This window comes from Coffea arabica, chromosome 4e (assembly GCF_036785885.1).
Source record: "Coffea arabica cultivar ET-39 chromosome 4e, Coffea Arabica ET-39 HiFi, whole genome shotgun sequence".
In the NCBI taxonomy this organism is placed as follows: Eukaryota; Viridiplantae; Streptophyta; class Magnoliopsida; order Gentianales; family Rubiaceae; genus Coffea; species Coffea arabica.
The window spans coordinates 9,834,877-9,855,563 of NC_092317.1; the positions used below are offsets into that span (position 1 = coordinate 9,834,877).

A 20,687-nucleotide genomic window follows, 5' to 3' on the forward strand; every position below is an offset into this window, starting at 1 on the left:
ATAGAAGGTTTTGAAGTTCATTTTGTTCTTATCAAAATGTATGTCTTTGTGAAGTAATTGTTGTTATTTAAAAAGTGTAGAAGATATTAAAGTTATTTAAAAAATAAAAAATGAATTAAAGGAAAAAAAATATGTAGAAAATAGATTTGGGTTTGGGCGGGATCAATCTAAACCCATCCCAAAGTGATCCCGCCCAAGTTAATCTCATATCACATATGGGTAAGGTTAGGCCCAAACCCATATGACTCGGTTCCATATTAAACCCAAGCAAATCCCGCCCATCCCGCCCATTTTGCCACCTCTACCAGGATATCAATTGATGCATTTGATCCGTCAAGTTACTAATGTTTACTTGTGTCTCCTGATGAAATCGATATGTATTAGTAGCGAATAATTCAATCATTTCCTGAAGAGACATCCCTGACATGGAAGATGGTTGTTGAGACTCTTGCTGTTGAAAATCCATTGGTCTGGTCGCATAATTAAAATTGGAATCATCCCACCATCCTTGATCATACCCGTTTGAATAAGGGTCATACCACGTTTGGTATTGAGGTGAAAAATCTCCAAAAGTATCAATTAAAGCACTCAGGTTATCTTGAAATGCAGGGCATATGTCGGTTGAATAATCTGGAGCAAAATAAGTTCCACAATTTGCAACAGCCAATTGATCATTAGGAAAAACACGAGTTTCATAACCCCATTCAGGAATAAAGTCCAGTCTATCATCAAAATACGGAATGTTAGCAGCCATAAATAATATAAAAAAAAGAGAAAAATAAATAAGAAGCAAAAACAAGATGAACTCAAAAAGAAACAAATTAATTTGGCACCAGTCCCCGGCAACGGCGCCAAAAATTGACAGGTTGTCAGCCTGTGCAATAATAAAAACCTGCTCAACTAAAGTTAATTTCTGTAGATAGTGGTAAGTAGGGTCGAATCCACAGAGATTAGGTGTAACTGTGTCTTTTCAAATTCACAGTAACAAATGGGGTGTTTTTGTGCAGAAGGTGACAATCAAAGAACTTCAAATAAAATCTAAGAATCTACTAAAAATTAAATAACAAATTACTAAAATCAAATGGGTGATAATTAAGAATCTAACCAAGAAATAACTTCAGCAATGGTGCACCTAATTGATCATCGAAACAAAGGCAATTCCAATTATTTACTAATAAATATATTATAACTGCCAAACAAGCGATGACAGTCAACCCCTCCTTACTGTGTCGGTGATTAAGGTACGCCCGTTAATCACTACTCTAATTGAGAAATAATCTTAGGTACGCCCGTAAGATTTAATTTTTCAATTGCCTTACATATTAGAGGAGCCCTATTCTAACCAAATAACACACTACCAGGGTTATTTTAGATTAGTCCGCGTATTCCCTTGACACAAACCTAATCATGCCAATTATCACTATTTTGAGACAATTAAACAATTACGGATTTAACGTCCCAATTGACAATAGATTATCAAATTACCTAATTATCCGAATCCAAGACAATCAATTAATTAAACAATCATAAGCACTGTAATCAAAGAATATGCGGATACCAATAAATAAAAAGAAAAGATAAAATTAAATCGATCTCACAGTTTTTAGGCGAATCAAAGCATCCGTTGTTTCTTGACTAGAGTGAGGAGATTAGTTCATATTGATGAAGAAAATCCACAGAAAATTGAAGGAATAACTGCGGCCATTGTACTTCGAAACTAGGAAAAACTCAATTCGTTTAATTGGTGAAAAGCTCTTGGCATGCGCAGGGGGCAACCACAAAAGACAAAAGGAAAAAGTCAAAGAAAGCTAAAGGAAGTCCATTGTTTTTCCTTGTCATCACCAACGAGAGAACTACTACTAAAAAGCTAAGAAAGGAAAAATCAAAGCTACTCTAATGCTTGGCTCCTGTGCGGCGGCCCCCCTTGCGGAGAGGACGACCCCCAGCCCTTCGTTCCTTTCCTCCTTTTATGTTGTCTTTCGTAAATTACGAAAAAAAGATCACGCCTTGATATTCCAAAAATACCCCTGGATGCCTGCCCTTTGAGCTCTTTTCTGAAAATCATCAAATTGACTCTTGTTATGATATTTTTGATCTACTCTCTGAAATAAATGCAAATTACGAAAAGTGAGTAGAATCTAGTAATTAATCCACATCGGGTTAGATAATAGGAGAAATTAATAATAAAATAATTGAATAAATCGCAACCTATCACATATAGTGCCCTTAGGAATCAGGTTAGAAAAGCCATTTTGAATTGCTATATTGTTTGTTCATTTTGTAACTCTAATACCTCTTTCACATTGCCTATAAGTCAAAATTGAAAAAATAACATTACATTTTGGTAAGACACGGTCGTGATGCTTTCTATAATTTATGCTTACCCTAAATTAATTTCTAATTATCAATAAAAAAAATTGAAAAATTAGTTAACCTAACTAGTCAAACCGATCGGACTAATCAACCAAGAATCATCAGTTTTTTTTAACTCCTTCATTGGTCAGCTTATTTTTGGCAACATTGAATCTTGATCTTCTGAAAACGAAGTGATTTCAGTGTATAATCCAAATCAGACTATTTCTCTAAAGAAATTAGTTTAACCTTGTCCTTAATTTTTCCAAAGATCTGTATCCGAAATGTAATAATTAGCTTATCCATTATGTTTGTCTAAATAAATTTAGATAGGATTAACTCAACAAAACCGCTTAAACAATGAAGAGCATTGTAGACACCAAAATTTGTATTTACTTTTATTTTATTTTATTTTATTATTATTATTATTTTATTTTTGTTTTTTAATTATTATTTATTTATCTATTTATTCATTTCATCTCATGATATTTTTATTTCTTAAGAAAATCATTTCAATTCATTTTTTAGAAAATTAAAAAGAAAAGAAAAGAAAGGCAAGGCAGAAAAGAAAAGAAAAGAAAAAAATCAATCAAAATCAATTTTTGAAAAAAAAAAAATCCACGTGCACCATCCTTCTCTATGGTTTCGTACCAGAAGCCATGGATAGTAGTACAAAATTATGTTGCGACATCAATTTGGCCTCTTTTCCATTCTTTTTTTTTTTTTACAATTTTCTTTCCTAGTACAAAGGCCATCTGGCCTTAATCTGAAACATCAAGAAAGTTCCAGAATTAAGAACTATCTAGTGGCACAAAGATTGCCAAAAAAGTGCAGCAAAATTTGCACTATCACTTCTAGGGTTGGGGGAAGGTCTTGTCTCATATAAAAGGCAGCGAAATGCAGCATTAGGGTAGAACAACGAGAGGGAAATAGAAGAGAGGCGGCGGCAACACAAAAATAGAAAGAAAAAGGGAGAGGAAAAAGAAAAATGAAGAACAGAAAGAAGGAGAGAAACTGGGCATGCCAACTACATTGTTGTTACGAATTCCCAGCAAAACATCAGCAAAATCTTCTCTACTTTTTTGTTCACTGCTCTCATTATTCTTCCCATCACCATCTAAATGCTCTTCTATAGCACCCTCAAGAAACTTATCCATTTCCTTGGCAATTCTCTCCACTCTAGCCGTTAGACCACTAACACGATCAATCCATCCAAGCCATGGCAAAAATGTCTCAAAATCAAATCCTCCCAAAACACTCACCAACTCACTCATTAATTTTCTAAACTTTCTCCCACTTTCTCCTTCACTATACTTCTCCCCAAAAGCAGCTCTACTCACCACATCACTCGTCAAGGCCATGAACATTTCATTAAGATCGACACCTGATGATGGTGCAGCAACTGATCCTTCGCGAACTTTTGTGATCAAGAGGTTTGTTTCCTCCTCTCTTATGTAACGAATGGATTGAACCCCTTGTGTTACTTAGAAGGTGATGCACACAAATTCTCTTCATTTGCTTCCAGTACTCTCCGTAGGGTGCCACTGAGACCTCCTTCAAATCATATAAAAGCTTCCGATTGACCTTAGATTCAGGCCTGTTAAAGAAGTTCAAATCATGGGTTTTCATGATTAATTCAGCTGCTTCAGCTGATGAAACTACGAGCGTTTTGACATTGCCAAGTTGGAGCATCATCATTGGCCCATGCTTTTGAGCCAATTTCTGAAGAGATCTATGTGGATGTGTGTTAGGAAATTGACTTAATTTCTTTTAGGCAGGTTTCTTGTTTTGTATGGAAGTAACTAGTTCCCTAATTAATTTTACTTACTTGAAATAGTAGCCAAGGAATATTCTATTTAGTTTAGAATTAGAAGTTATTTCCTACAAGTGTAGGAATTAGAATTAATTTCCTATTGTTATTTGGGTTTTGGCCAAATAATGTTCCATATAAATAGGTAAGTTGGCATACTACACAAGAACACACAAGAGCATACAAGAGGCGCCATGTAACATTATACATGGGATGGTGAAAGAGAGTTCTTGCGAGATGAGAGATAGTATACAAGGATTGGGTTTGGGTTCAAGTTGTATTCTTGTATAGAATTTTCCTCTCATAATAAAGAACGGATTTTCTCTCCGTGAACGTAGACTCAATGGTGGACCGAAGCACGTTAAATATTATGTGTTGTTTATCTTTCATGCTTGTAGCTTGTTTGTCATTAAATTGTTGTGTGCTTGATATCTCAATAATTGTTTATTCCATGTTTGGATCCTAACAAGTGGTATTAGAGCTTGATTGCGAGACTGGGCTGCTCACAAGCACTTGGATCTCAACAAACTAAATGGTTGGATCAAGAGTTTGGTTGTTCAAGATTGGATCCTGGTTAACTATTGAGATCAAATGGATTAATAGCTGTTACTCATTGAACAATTTAATGAATGGTGTCCTTATTTCAATAGTTTAGTAAAAAAACATTGATGGTGAAGGATAGGAAAATCGAAAAGTATGGAGATACTTGACGGTGAATCTAAGCAGATGATTCAAGAGTCAAGGAAAAAGTGGAGCCCAATGTTGATTTTGGACGTGAATCGGTGGAGATTTTCTCATATCTCCAACGGTTGATGCTTCATCCTGGTGGATTTTAGATTTTGATTCTGTTTTTTGGGTAGTGTGGTATGTGTCCCAAAGAAACAAAGAGATCTAATTTCCATGCGTCAGAAGACTCTGACAGTTACGAGTTTTTTGTTTTAGGTGGAGTCTTGAAAACCACACGTAGCGAGACAGTCCTGAGGATGGGAAGAAGTATGATGATTTTATCACTTGGTTGCCTCAATGATTATGGTTAGAGCTCACAGATAAGGATCATAGATTGCAAGTGGTGATGAAAAAAAATCCTGCAAAAAGAGATAGTGAATTGAAACCCTTCTCACGAGTCAACTAGAGGTTGAACTTGGGGTAACTACATATGTTAATTTGCCAATTGAATGAATTTGGTGTCAGGACTGTGTTGATTTGGGTTGTAGTTCCGTACCATATTATTTGGTAGTTGAAAGCAAATGGTTGTTAAAATAAATTTTCACCAAGGTAGAAATTTATTAGAAAATTGGCATAATTTCTTTTAGGTAGGTTTCTTATTTTGTGTGGAAGTAACTAGTTTGCTAATTGATTTTAGTTACTTGAAATAGTAGTCAAGAAATATTCTATTTAATTTAGGATTAGAAGTTAGTTCCTACAAGTGTAAGAATTAGAATTAGTTTCCTATTGTTATTTGGGTTTTATCCAAATAATGTTTCCTATAAATAGGTGAGTTGACATACTACACAAGAGCATACAAGGGCATACAAGAGGCGACATGTAGTCTTATACATGGGGTGGTGAGAGAAGGTTATTGGGAGATGAGAGATGGTAGACAAGGGTTGAGTTTGTGTTCAAATTGTATTCTTATATAGGGTTTTTCTCTCATAATAAAGAACGGATTTCTTTTCGTGGACGTAAGCTCAATGGTAGAGTCGAACCACATTAAATATTGTGTGTTGCTTATCTTTCATGCTTGTGGCTTATTTGTCATCAAATTGTTGTGTATTTGATATCCCAATAGTTGTTTATTCCGTACTTGGATCCTAACAATGTGTCCCAAGAAGATGCATGTGTCCCACAACTGGGAACTTTCATGGTGATGGAGGAAGGTTTTTGCTGCTGGTTTTTGTCGTAAATTGCCATTTTATAAGAAAGAGAATGAGTAACAAAGGAAGAAAAGCGAGGAAGATTGGATGCAAGAAAAATGAGCTGATTTTTTACTCAAAAATTTGTGAAAAACTTGACTTCATTTTAGCAGTGAACTTGATCTCTTGTTCTACTTGTTTGGGTTGAGCTTCTCTTCTACAGCATTATGGGATTTATAGGGTAAACTTCTTTGTCTGTAGTTGTTAAATTTGTCCTACTTGCGACCAAATTTTTTTTTTCTTAAAATGGAGCAGTCAGCACGGTAGCAGGCAGTAAGTCAGAAAAAAAAGGGACCCCTTCTTGCTGCCGTGCATATTCTCTGCTTCTCTCAATCCCTCAACACGGAACGGTGGTAAAGTGGTGAAAGCTGAAAAGGGGACCCCTTCTTGCTCTACTTCAAGCTCAGAATAACTTATCACAGCTATCCACGCTTTCTTTTTTTGAGCATTGATCCTGCAACTATCACTCGGCTTCTTTGGTTGAACATTTGTTTTCCGCAGAATGTGTGAAGAGATGAGATGACGAATGCGCTACTATTTTATTCACTTTGGTATGGTTCCGTCAAATCAATTACTTTTTATCAAACAAGATCTTATGCTTGTAGTATTTGTGATTCATTCAAGCGCAGTTTCAAGATTATTCAGTTGTAGAAAGTTTTCGGATGTACTTATCCCGCATGCATATTCTCTGCTTCTCCCAATTATATTCTCCTTCTTTGTCTAGAAATTCACTATTCACTATTCTATGACAAGCACTGAAATCTCCATGTTCCCCTCCAAAAATTTCTAGCTTCCCCATGGTCCCCTCCAAAAATTCATCAAATCCTGTCCAGGAATCCTCCGAAATCTCAGTTCAATTTCTTCCTCTCCTGCAAAACGCTAGCTTGGTAACCTTCTTTTGTCTTAAAACCACAAAACCGTCAAACTCTTGAGTACAAAAGCTGAGGGTTACAGAAAACAGTTTGGTCAAGCACTGAAAACAAATTTTGGTTGACTTTTTTGTTTTTTAATTAGCACGGTAGCAGGCTCCATTTAAAAAAAAAAAAAAAAAAATTTGGCCGCAAGTTGCCGTGCACAGTTAGCATGGTAGCCTGCAACAATAAAAAAAAATTCCCTGCCATGTTGAATGGGCACGGCAGGTATAGTTTTGTACAATACGTTTGTCAGACATACATTCACTACAATAAAAATGACCTTTAACGACGTTTAAAAGTGTCAGTATAGATAATCTAAACTGACAGTTTACCTTTTCTCACACCTCGGACGAGTGTTGTCTCTTCCAATGTGGGGATAGACTCGTACTATTCAATGTGTTAGGAAAACTATGCTATTATAGCATCCCATCTGCCAACAAAAATCTCTTTTCTTGACAATTGAAAGTGTCAGGATATTGTCGAAGTTGTTGAGCTATGTTGACACTTTTAACTACCAGGAGTTGTTTTTTCTTTTTCTTTTTAAATAAAGAAGCAACCTGGTTGTGCTCCCTGCTATACATTCCGTCAATTAGATACCCAAAGGACTTGTAAAATTATCCCAAAGAACAGAATGCATATAGTAATTTAAAAGCAAAAGTCAATGCTCAAATATCATTTGTTGAACTAAAATCAACAACAAGTACTAACATAGCTAATCAAAAGCCAAAACCAACACCAGCTAATGTAACTAATTGTCTACACCGTCAGTATATAATAGCCAAAACCAACATCTAAAGTCCCAAATAGAAGTTCCTTTATCTCTGGAACCTTGGTGCTCAATGCGTTGTTAAGCAAAGTCTTGAACAGGAGCAGAAAGTTTAGTTCATGTACGGCTTGGAAGTAATCTGCGGCTGCTTGTTTCAAGCCTTGAGACTTGATAGCACTCCAAGAAGGAACCACGCATGGTGGTTTGTCGGCTCTAGTCAAAGAGCAACATCAACAAGCTTCTTGCAATAGGAAGATTCTGTCTACCCAATTTTATCAGCACTCCAGCACACTACTACAAAAGTGTCCTTTTATGACATTCAAAAGCGTCATTATAGATCTATGTTATGACGTTTAGGCTATAATGACGCTCTACTGAAAGCGTCATCCATTCTCGCGTCACGATAGGTTTATGACAGTTTTAAGTGTCCCAATTTATCATTATTATGACATTATTAAATGTCATTATTTATGCCTATTATGACACTTTATAATGACAAGAAATGCTTGAGTACAATAACATATCACAACACTTTTTTAATATAAATAGATAGAAATATTATGACACTTTTGAAGAGTAACTAGATCAGGCCTTTATGACATTTTCTACTTGTTAGTATAGCATCCAAATTAAAGTGTTCCAACTTCCTGTTGCATATTATCTAACGTCAGAAATCACATTTCATCCTGCTGCACAAGCATCTCAGATCCTAAATTTTGAAGGATTGTAACGTAGCTAGTACAATAATATAAAAGAAGCAATACAATCATCCAAACTTGAGCAAAAGTACATCAACCAAAAAATCCACACCAAAAGCGTCTACAAATTACATACTAATTTAGATGATTTTAAATTAGTCGTGTACATATGAAGGACACCTTTAATAGCAACTCAACTACAAAGCAAGGAAGACGTCTTCAAAAAACTGCCACTTGACCCAATGTTGCTTTAGTTTTCTTCAATACTCACCTACAAGTGTCGTAAACCAAACAAGACAAATTACAATTCACACAGGCAAATGAGATGATGAATAAGAAACACAAGCAAATATAAGAGAAAAAGAATCCACTCCGTGACTAGCATAACTCCAATCCCCACACGTGGACAAGCAAAAATATTCCAGCTTATAAGTTAAACTGGAATAAAAATTCTCAATCAGCTCTGGATTGGCCTGCTCGGGAAGAAAGGATAATCCCAACAAAAAAGCTTTGGCTGTTGTGCATTTGCTCTGCAGTAGTAACATAAAAATTCTGAAGCACACTTGATAGTGGACATAAAATAAGTAACGTTAGATACAGAAAATCACTAATGGTGCATAACAACATGATAACTGCTGAGCCCAGGAGATTCATCATAAATCATAAATGAACAAAAATCAAACTAAAAGCTTTTCTGTTCTAAGTTTAAAGACTATGCTAAGAGTGGGAAACCATTTTACTAATTACAACCCAAAGGTGACTGACAGGTTGTAATAAGTAGAGCAAGAAGTTTATCAGTTGAAACAAGCAATAGAAGGACACAATCACTAAAGAGTAGTCCTTCAAAGTAACCTCACAACACTTACTTTTCTTTTTTGCATGTTTACCCGCCATAAGTATTTTATGATAAGGAATATTATAAGTTATGTAAAGCATCAGAGATTCAAGTCTCTCTTTCTTTCTTTCTTCTTGTTCTTCTTTTTTATTTTTTAACACAACTACATTGAAAAGTAGGTTCATGAAACAAATATTAAAATACAAAGAAACTGGAAAGTATTAGGTACTTTAATATAAGGAACAACATATCTGGGCACTGACATTGACATTGAGCTTGCCAATTGGGTAGCAGAATCTGGGCATTGAGGAAGTCAGGCCTACCCAAGACCCTTGGATCCTCTAACTTAATACATGCCCTTTACAATGGCATTTGAGACAGTTTCTCGTAATTATAGTTTCATAATTTTACTTACTACCTTCATCTTTGCAACAAAATCAAGTTTCTTCATATCAGCTTACGATCTCTACATGTTTGTCTACTAATGGTACAGAGCTACTATGTTTAGAAAGTCAACATAACCACTAGTTTGTCAGCTACCGAAGTTCATTAATAATCATCTATCTAATGCAGGTTGAAATGCAAAAAGGCAACTACCATACTTCACTTCATGATCTTTAGGTTTCTAGTGAAATTCAAGAGGCAACAATAAATAGCAGGCTGATTTATTACAAAACCAGAAATTCCACAAGATAAGGAGCACGAATAGTAATACAATATGGAAATGCGAATTAACCCTGAAGTAAAGTTACAATAAAACATGGAGACCAGAAATGCATAACACATTCACATAGTTTTCTAGGAAGACAAGCCCCTAATTAGAGTCAAACAATCTCAGATGCAGTAGGCTTATCCCATACTAACATGTACCTTATAATATCTGTTAGAAGTACCATGTATTCTCATGAGCTCTACTATTCTACAAGGGACTCTATCCTGAAATCCCAGCAAAATGAGCAGAAACAAGCTCCAAAAAGTGAAACCGATATATGTTTCAAACAAAAAAGGCCTAAACTAAATGTAAGTTAGTTAGTTAGACACAAATATCCAACCAATAGAAGCACAATTTACAAACATCAGCAAAAAAATAGCTGCAAGAACCAACACAAATAGACAATACATCTCTTTAATCAGGACAAAAACAAGTTAAACTACCTGACACTAGCATCGCCGACAATTCTGATGGCCATTCCCGCGGAAAGGCCAGCGAGACCGCAAGCCAAGCCAGAAGAAAGATGTGCATAGCCATCAAAGAGGTAATAAGCTTTGGTCTTAGGATTAATTCCAGTACTGATGATGACAGCAATAATCAAACCGTAGATACCCAGCACACCAGCCATAACAACCGGGACGATCGACTTCATCACAAGCTCTGGCCGCATCACCCCCATTGATTCCACTCCTACCCACTCTTCGCTGTCCCATAAGCAGCTCCCATGCCTAAATTCCCATAATAAATAGGAAAAATGAAAAACATAAATCGACATGAAATTTGATAAAAAAAATGTAAACGTAGTTATCTATGTTAGGGTTAGGGATCGTACAGGAGAAGACAAGGGCGGCAGCCGCGCTGAGGAAGCCAAAAAAAGGAGCAATTTCCTCGCTGCTAAAAGTTGATGACATTTTTCTTCAGATTAAGATCGCTTTTAGGTTACAAACTAGAAAATTGATCGGAAATTTGATCGAAAGAGCTTTCCGGAATTGGGGGCTCTCTCTCTCTCTCTCTCTCTATTGCAGCGATCCGATTGGTAATTTTGGGTGTTTTGACACTGCTGCGCTGTTCCGCTCCAGATCACACGTTTCAATTGGAATGATTGGTTTTATCCGGAGAGGAAAATTTGGGGGATGAAAGAGTAAAGCTTGAGAACAGGTAGGTTCTGGAGAAGGGCTTACAAATTTTTTGAAAAAAAGGCGCCTTAGTGGAGAGTTTCAGCATTTTCTATTTTTTTTTTCAATCTGTTTCCAACCATTACGATGTCGTTATGGTTTCTTCTTTTTCTTTTTAATGACCATTCCTATTGCATGTCATATTAAGATTGTATTATAACATTTTTCTAAAAGTGTCATAATAGATGTGTCATTAAAGACTATTTTTGTAGTAGTGGCACTTGAGACAATGCTTGGTACATAATTTGGCTCTATGGAGAGTGAAACTGAGAATACAACAAAAGCTTCCTTGTATTGTTCTTGAGCTTCAAATGATTTACCTGCAAATATAAACGCATCTTGTGATAATCAGAGGATACGAATAAACGCATCTTACTTTTTTTTTTTAATTTTCGCAACTTCTTTTAAAATTATACATTATCTTACGTGTTCTGAATCGCTTATTAAATGTTGTTATTTCTAGAATTGGTTAAGCGAAATCCCAGCTAACCACTTTGTCAGTCACTTTAATAAAGCAGGGGATTTAATTGAACAGAAAGAAAGAAGAAAAGTGCGGTAACACTTCCAATAAGGACACCATATCAATTTCCAAAAGACAAAAGTAAAAAGACTATAATTCAGAGTACAGAATAATTGCATTGGAACGCCCTCAGTTAACCTTTTCTGAAATGGCACTAACCAAACATGCATCAAAATAGTATGAACTTAGACAAAAGCAAATAATCATCTGCAACAGCAAAACAATGCATATGAGCTTCTTCATTTTCCCTTCATACAAATTAGAAAACAAAAGCCTAGTGCTTATCTTCTTTGTACGCAGCATTTGAGTTGCAAAAAATACTGCTGTTCATTCTACATTTGCCAGCCCCTAGTATTATGCCAGGCTGTAATCATGTTGTGGATTATTTTCAATTTTAGCCAGAGGAAAAACAAACAAAATACATGTCCTTTTGCCCTACTAGTTTTGGGATATTATGCCAGTTATTTCTACTACTCTGACAGGCACTGCAATGCGTGCATTGGATTCTTCCACCTATAATAAGAAGCTCTAAAAAGTAGACAATAAGGGCTTTTGTCAGGATCTTTTCTTTAGCTATGGAGTACCATTATTTTGTAGTCTTTCTTTGTGGAGAAGTCAAGAATTGAACTCATGATCTCCAGAGCATAGAGCATGCATTGATTCCTTGGGCTATCAATCTCTTTTCCACGAGGACAGACTTTGCGACCACTAATAATAGCAACAGGGTCTAAAATTAGTCATTGGCACTTTCTGAGAAGGGGGACAAAAGTTATCCACCACCATGTTTTAGTACCTACAGTTTCAAGTAAAGAAATAATTAATTACTTAACAAAATGCATATTCAAACTGGATGTGACATGTTTTAGTACCTGCAAAGGAGGAATATAAATTCCAGGTGCAAATGAGAATGAAGCAGTAACAAACCCAAGGAAAACGTACCCTTCTTGGCAATTGAAGGAAAGAACGAGATGGAGAAGCCCAATGGCCACCACCCCAGTGAGCTGGGAACCTGACGATGAGTGGGAACTCATCAACGATGACGGTTTCGTCTACAAACACAGGAAACGTTCCCGTATCGACCTTCTTTCCTCCACTTCGGCATCGGGGCTACCGGATCCGGCCGTTGAAGAGCAGAACTGCCGGCAAAGGAAGAAAAGAGCTCTTCTCAAGCTCAAACACAAGTACCAACAAGAGATCGAACAGTGGGTACATTTGTCGAACACCTTGAAGGATATGCAGTAAAAATCCCCAATTGTTATTAGTCAGCAGCAAAAATATCGACAACCCAATGACGCTGCTACGTCGTCTGACCGAGTCACAACAACTTCCCCAGTCTCTCCGGAACAATCGTCAGACTCCGCTTGCTGACATCTTGTTGATGAACTTCTCTTGCAAGTGGCCCAAAAATCTATAATTGGAGATGTAGCAAGGCTGTGCGATGTGGCCGAAGGCTTGTGTAGCTCAAGAGAGGAGAATTTTACGAAATCCTTCACCGAGCTGCCGGTATGGACGTCGAAGCTGCATGAGCTAATGACGTCACTCTACAAATATTGATTTAGTTCAGGAGTAAAATGTCTTTTTAAAGTTCCTTGTTCTACTCCATTACAGACTTCTCTGCTATCCAGGAAGGCCGAAAGGAGGGAGATGACCAAGAAACCCTTGGGTTGGGCACTTGTCTATAGCTGCTCTTTTGGATGGAAGAAATACGACCAAAAACGCCATGCCATGGGCCTTCTCACTCCAGAAATTATGTGAAATTTTAAAAAGATTCGAGATGTAATTCATGTATAATATGACTGGTTTGATTGCTCTCTTTTCTGGGTTAAAAAAAAAAAAGAAAAGAACGAGAAGAAAGAGAAGAATATGGAATAATTTAAATGAGAATGAAAAACGAAGGATGCGATGAGGGATTGGAGATTGGAGAGCCAGAGGAAGAAAGGAGAGCAAGAGCGGCGGAGGAGAAAACAAGAGGTGAACTTGTGTTTGCCCTACTTAGGGAAGAGAAGAAAAAGAAACACGTGCACCTCACATGAGTATGACGAAAAACTTGTGAACAATAACATTTTTTCAAGTGTCATGTTAGGTAGTTTAAAAGCACATTATTATTCTTATATCAGATAAAATAAAAAAATTAAAGTATATATTATTGAGTTGATAATAAGTGTCATAATAGAGGTACTATAATGACAAAAACCAACAAGTGTCTTTATAGACATGTCAGGAAAGGCCATTTTTTATTGTAGTGATTTGACGGACTTTTTTTTTGGTATATTTTGAGAAATTAACCCTAAACACCCAGTATTTGGATCGAGTCAGAGTTTGGCTAAGCCAATGACAATTTGTTTATCCCGCAATTGGTGGTCTATTAGTCAATTTCTTTGAGATTATTGAAGCCATAACCATCCTAAACATAAACTATTACTAGCGCCTTCTTGACCAATCCTTGAGTTTTTCATCACTAAAAATATTTCGGAGAGGTAAAAGAAATCACAGATGCATGTGCCTGCACTAATTTACATTTTGGGTGGCTTCTTTTATGCTAATATGATTTAGTTAAATTGTTTGGTAATTAGTTTATACGTAATCTTTTTTTCAAACATGTAACCTCGAATAAATTCATTTCCAACTTGATTTTTGACTAAGCAACAAAGATAGCGAATGTAGTCACTAAAAATTCTGCAAATTGAAATGAGAGTATACACAAATCAAATCAAATCAAACTTTTAACTTTGATTCTGAAGTTCAGATACAAATTTGAATAACTTGAATCATATACGAGTTTTAAATTTGAGTTCAAATTTGATTTAACATTGTATTTGATATGATCAAACTCAGATTCGAAAGCTAAAATTCATTTTATTTACTTATTTTTAATATAAAACTTTTCTATATCAAAATAATAAAAAATATTTAAAAATATAAACAAATTATTCGATCCTTAACAAGCTAAATACTTGCAAGTTCAAAATCAATTCAATACTTCAATAGAATCCTAATTATCTTTCAAATTCAATCTTGAGCTCGCTAAAAATTGAATTCAAATTGAGGCCTAACTGTTTATTAAGGGCTTGATTCATTTATAACCCTAGTGTGGACTGTACAAGAATTTTAATCACAAGACTTACCAACAAATTTACGAGAACTGGATTTCATATAATCTTCGCATTCATGATCATAAGCTCATAGTTGGTGAGTACATTGTTTGAAAAGAAAAACTAATAAATTGCATGCTTAGAGTTTTTAGATACACCCGAACTAAACTACAAAAGAAACATATATCATAACTATGCATACACCAAAACTCACAATGAATCCTCACAATTATCATTTATTTTAGTTCCGCAATTCACACACTCATCGGTATGAATTAAAACCCCATATGCAAGTGATTCAAAAGCTATTTATGAGGCCATCTTGAAATAATGTACCTTAGCAAGCTTCTATTTTATTACTTTTGGTGTCAATAATTAAAAGCTAAACATTTTAACTATTCTTCTTTTTCCATTTTTTCCACGTGAAAAAATAGTGACGTGACTACTATATTGATACGGAAAAATCAACTGTTAATGTTTCATAAGACTTTTCGTGAATTGATAATAAGTTCACACCCCCTCTCTTCTTGATTTAGATTTGCAATACCTAATTTTAATAGTACAAGCCATATATGCACAGATTTAGATACAGTATAGATGACCGTAGGTTTTAGCCACCCCAAGGAAATTTTATAAACAATTTTGTAAGGGTCCAAGTCTCTTGCTTTAGACTTGGACTATTAGTAAACCATTAATCGATTTTGCAGAAAAACACTGGCAATTTTTATCCTTGATATGCTTATAATGTTCATATTACTTCTGTCAAAGTTATCCAGTCCAAAACATACTGGAATTTTAGGCACTACGCCACCCTATGGATTATCTTGGTCCATGTTTCTATTACTCCCCTTTGTGGTGCCCAGAAAAGGTTATTCATGGCTAGGTTATTAATATAATAGGCGAGCTAGTCCGGAAAAAGAGATCGTATTGGATTAGCTGTTTTTGAAAAACTTTGCTGTAGCAGAGTTTTTAGAATATATTTTGGAATATTTTTAGAAAATATTTTGGGATATTTAAGAGTAGAAGAGTTTTTAGAATATATTTTGAGATATTTTTTAAAATTTTTAAAAAATTTAAACTAATTTTTAGATTACCTTTTAGAATACTTTTTAAAAATTTTTATTGTATTTGAAAAACACTCCAAAAACAGGGGATCCAAACAGAGCTATCTTTAAGAGCTTGGAAACTAGGGGTGAGCAAACGGTACAAATTCGGTAATTCGGTTAGTTGAATTCGGTGAATTCGGTTATTTGACTTATAGAAATCTAAACCGCTTTTAATTTCGAATTGACTATAACCGAATTCATTTCGCAACTGATTTCGAATTCAAAAATGGTAATGAATTCGTGACAGGATTTTAATATACGTACAAGTTAAAAAAAAAACTGAATTACACCCGTTCACTATAAGTATACATGTTAACTAATAGTTTAGGGTATATATCGGGTCGATCCCACAGGGAAGAGTGAACAATTATCGGTATTACTAAAGCTTCTCTATTATTTAGACTATCAATGAATTATAACAAATTTAACCTACTGAAATTATACAAAATGACAAATAAAAACTACTTAGGTTGTGGTATCCCTAACTACTCATGCAAGTGCTATATTTGGATCATTTAGTACTACATCTAGGTTAGTTATGGTGTAATTTCCTTATGCATTTGAATCCTCCTTTCATAGTGAATCAATTACACTTAAAACTAATCCATACCTGTTCTCATGATTTTGAAATTAGCTACAAGTTCATTTCTTCAGTAAAATTACATGAAATAAATCACTAAAAACCACATAGGTGCACCTCTACTTTCGTGAGTGTACTCCCTATGTTTAGCACTTCTTGAACTAGTGTTAAATCTCAATTTTCATTGCAGAAACAACACCTTAGATAATCACAATCAATGGTACCAGATTAATCATGATTTAAAGAGCCAAAGTGCTAAATAACTTGCTCAAATCATAGCAATCAAATAACCAAATAATAAGCACTAACAATTATAGAAAGTTCAACCAAACCCAAGGCATAAACTTTAGAGACACATATTGAACACAAAATCCAGAACTTGCATATTAACTATACTTAAGAATCTGATACAAAAGATAAAGAGTTGGAAAAGAGATAACCCATGTCATTTGAGTTTCAACTCCTTCTTCTTCATCTCCATCTTCATCCTATTCTAGTCAATCTACAAGAATGGATGAACTATACTAGTCTCCACTAAACTAATCTAACACTCAGAAGATGAAAGAGCTACATTTCTACACTCCAAGCTTTCTCCCGTATCTCTCTCTATTCTCCCTTCAATCTTGCAAGCTTTGACTATATCAAGGTGAAAGTTGGTCAAGAAGTGAGGTTTACACCTCCCTTTTACAGCTGGGAATGTTTCTCACATGTCTAGCATCACATGTGACTTAGTGGAGGTGAAATTGAGTTTTCCGCGTAAAGAGCAGACTTCTCTGACCACAATCCGGCCACAAATCCGGCCAAGTTCCGGCCGGATTGCTACAGTGACATTTTGGTGCACTGTTGTTCAATTTCCAGCTCTGCTCTAATTTTGCATCAACTTCAAGTGAACTTTTCTTGATGATAAAAGCTGATTTAGCTCTTGACCAAAACATAAAACTTGTAGCCCTTTGAGTTAACTTTCCAATGCATCAAGAATCACCTCATTTGGATTTGTGTAGGCTGATAAATGACCGAAATACCCTTGACTGCTCACTGCCCTGTTTCAGCTTCGACCAATAGAAATTAGCTACTGTAATTCGGCTTTTTGACCTAGAAAACCTTCAAACTGGATTCAGATGTCTTCATCAAAGTTGTAGATCTATCTCTTATCTTCAAATTGGTTTAATAATCATCTCAATCCGATCATTGTAGCTCAAGCTATAGCCAAAATACGAAAATGTGTCAAAACTGTCAAAATGCACAAAATCCAAGTAAAAAGTGATAAAAACCTCATTTAACCACTTAAAAGCATTTTTCACCAATTATAGCCAAAATGATTTATTTTCTTCCAATAATATACCCAAAGTGACTAAAAATAATATAAAAAGTCATACAATTATTACTTAAATTAGTCACTTATCAATTCGGTCTAACCGAATTCATTTATTAAAAAAAAAAACTGATGAGATAACCCTGTTATGGTCCTGAAGGAAGTGATTGTGTAATTTTTAATTTACAAATTAGGGCTCCTAAATTATAATACGTTCATTATGCTCTTCAATAATTTAAAAATTATTATTGATTTGATCCCCAAACTTATTCATAATTTAACACATTACTTATGTTCTAATCATTTTGTGGTTTAATTGGCATTTATTTGATCACTTATACCTAGAATCCTTAGTCTATGATTTAAGAAACACATAAAAAGTGATTAATTTAAACTAGAATATACCTTCGACTGTATAATGATTAGTAATAATTTATGAATTTATAATTTGCCATGATTAATAATAAGTAATGTTAGTTACAAACTTACAAATTACAATGATTAGTGATAAGTTATATTAGTTACAAACTTATAATTTATTTCAAATCAAAATAAAACTTATTTAGTTACATATGTTATTGTGAAAGTCAATACACTAGTACATTGATTTGCAATTCATATGCATTCACTTACACTGCTTAGTTGTCTTGTCTATACTTAAAGCCTTAAGATTAGTGAATAGAGAATATGAATTTTTATGTTAAATATGTAATGTAAATTTAGAGCATACTAATACTTGCAAATTATAGGTTACGCATTCAAATATTCAATAATTCAAATATAAATGATGTATCAAATTACCAATATCTAAATTCTAATTACTAATTATGTTTATTGTTTAGTATTTAGTATTATACATATATGTTATAATTATTATCTAATTCTAGTCATATTACTCATGTATAAAATAATAAGTATTATAGTTATGTTATATTATTATGTATTACTATATATTTGTATTATTATAGTCATATAACAATTAACAAATACTAAAATATATTGCATATTATTATTATAAGTACATGATTATTATTAATAGCATTTACCTATATAATATAATAATATATTAGTAGTATATACTAATACTAAATAGCATTTATCTATATATTATATAATTTTATAAACTAATTTGGTATTCGAATGTTGTAATGCGGTACCCTATTTCATTTTACCGAATTTGAATGCGAAATCGGTTATTACCAAATTCATAATCTCATTACCTATTTCATACCATATTAGAATTTGGTACGTACCGAATTTGTACCAAATTACCAAATATCCGATTTCAAATTACCAAATTGAATTTGAATTGGATTATAAATTCGATGTGTGCCGAATTTGCTCACCCCTATTGGAAACTATTCCAATAACCAATCACTACAGCCATTATTTTCCCGTCACTAGGGGGAAGACGTTAATACCAGAGCTATAGATACAGGGATGTTTATCGTTTGATGTAAATTTGGTAACATGGTAATTAATCCCGATCAGCAAAATCCACTCTTGGCTAGAGTTAGTATTTTAGCATCTTTGCCTAATAAAAAGTTTAAAGATCTAAGCTAAAAGCAAATGAAAGCATTAACAAATTGATTTTTTTTGGTCAAAATCAAAATCTAAAATAGTATATGCTTCTCCTTGTGTTGCCCATTCTACTAATTTGGAAGTCCGTCAGAAGAAAGAATTTCTGTTCTGGTTTATTTTGGAACTCCAACTAATTGTGGTACACTCTCCGTCAGGTATTGGGAATTCTCTTAATGTGATAAAATCCGTCACCACTTAGGGTGTTAACAAGAAAAGATAATCAAATAAAAAAGCCGGTAACTTGGAGAACTGAATTGGTTCAAATAAACAAATAGGGTAATCAATTCAACATTTTGAAAATGGTTAGGCTACCCAAACCTATTTGAATAGGTCAGGGAATGGCTTCTGATTTTTGAAAATCGCTTTTATCCGAGCCTATCCACATATGTATAAGTTGGTTAAACCTCGAGTAGGAACCATTTAGTCAATCACCATTAGTAAATCAAGTTAGGAAGCCCATTACACATTTATATTTATTTATTTATTTTTGGCTGTGAACATAACAAGTAGTTAATTTACCTAACCTCCCCAATTCTTACATTCACCGCCACTAATTCCATTCACTCTACTGGCTCTTGTTTCTTTGCCTCCTCCAAATTTTCTTTTCTTTGCTCATAAAGTTTGCATGCTTTTTCACTATACTCATTTTTGTTTTTCCAAATTTTAAAGCTTTTATACTTGGTTGTGGACGAACCTATTTGCATTACTGAAATACGAGTTTATAGTGTTTTAGGAAGTGAAGAAGGTAAAAACAAATGTTCGAAGCATTCAGTATTTTAATTATGTAATGTGTCTTGATCATGTATTATTTGTGGGATAAAACTTGTAAGGTGTAAAACTCGATGGACCAAACCTTACTTGGAACTTGCAGAGTTAAAAAAACTGAGAGTAGTCGACAACTATAATGCAGGCAGAAGGTTTAGTTGAAAATCGATGCCATTCAGATGTCATGCACCTAGATAATATGTAAAGAACATGTTCTGTATTAACTCATTATCGCAAACAGCAGGTGATTTATATATCAAACTACGGAGTTTTTCTTAATAACTCAAATGTAAGTCAATTATTTTCCAGTAAAATTGTTTATGGTTCGGAAATTTGTCCTAATGCCGCCATGGTAATTTTCTACATATAGTGAACTCCAAAGCAAATCAGGCGATAAACTTAAGAATGAACGGCCAACATAATACTTGGTGCACAATAAGTCGACCAAGTTCCTTGAAACTAATGTTGAGATGGAGTAAATAAAGTCATTAACAACCCTTTAGGTTGAAGGTAAAATGGGGAGAAGAGGGACCCAAAAGAAATAAAACGAAGGGAG

The 20,687-nt window shown here is 34.5% G+C and overlaps 1 pseudogene; it reads right to left on the bottom strand.

The window, feature by feature from the left end:
• Window positions 1-8,469: 8,469 nt before the first annotated feature.
• LOC113742577 (V-type proton ATPase 16 kDa proteolipid subunit-like) lies at window positions 8,470-13,670 on the bottom strand (annotated as a pseudogene).
• Window positions 13,671-20,687: the final 7,017 nt, after the last annotated feature.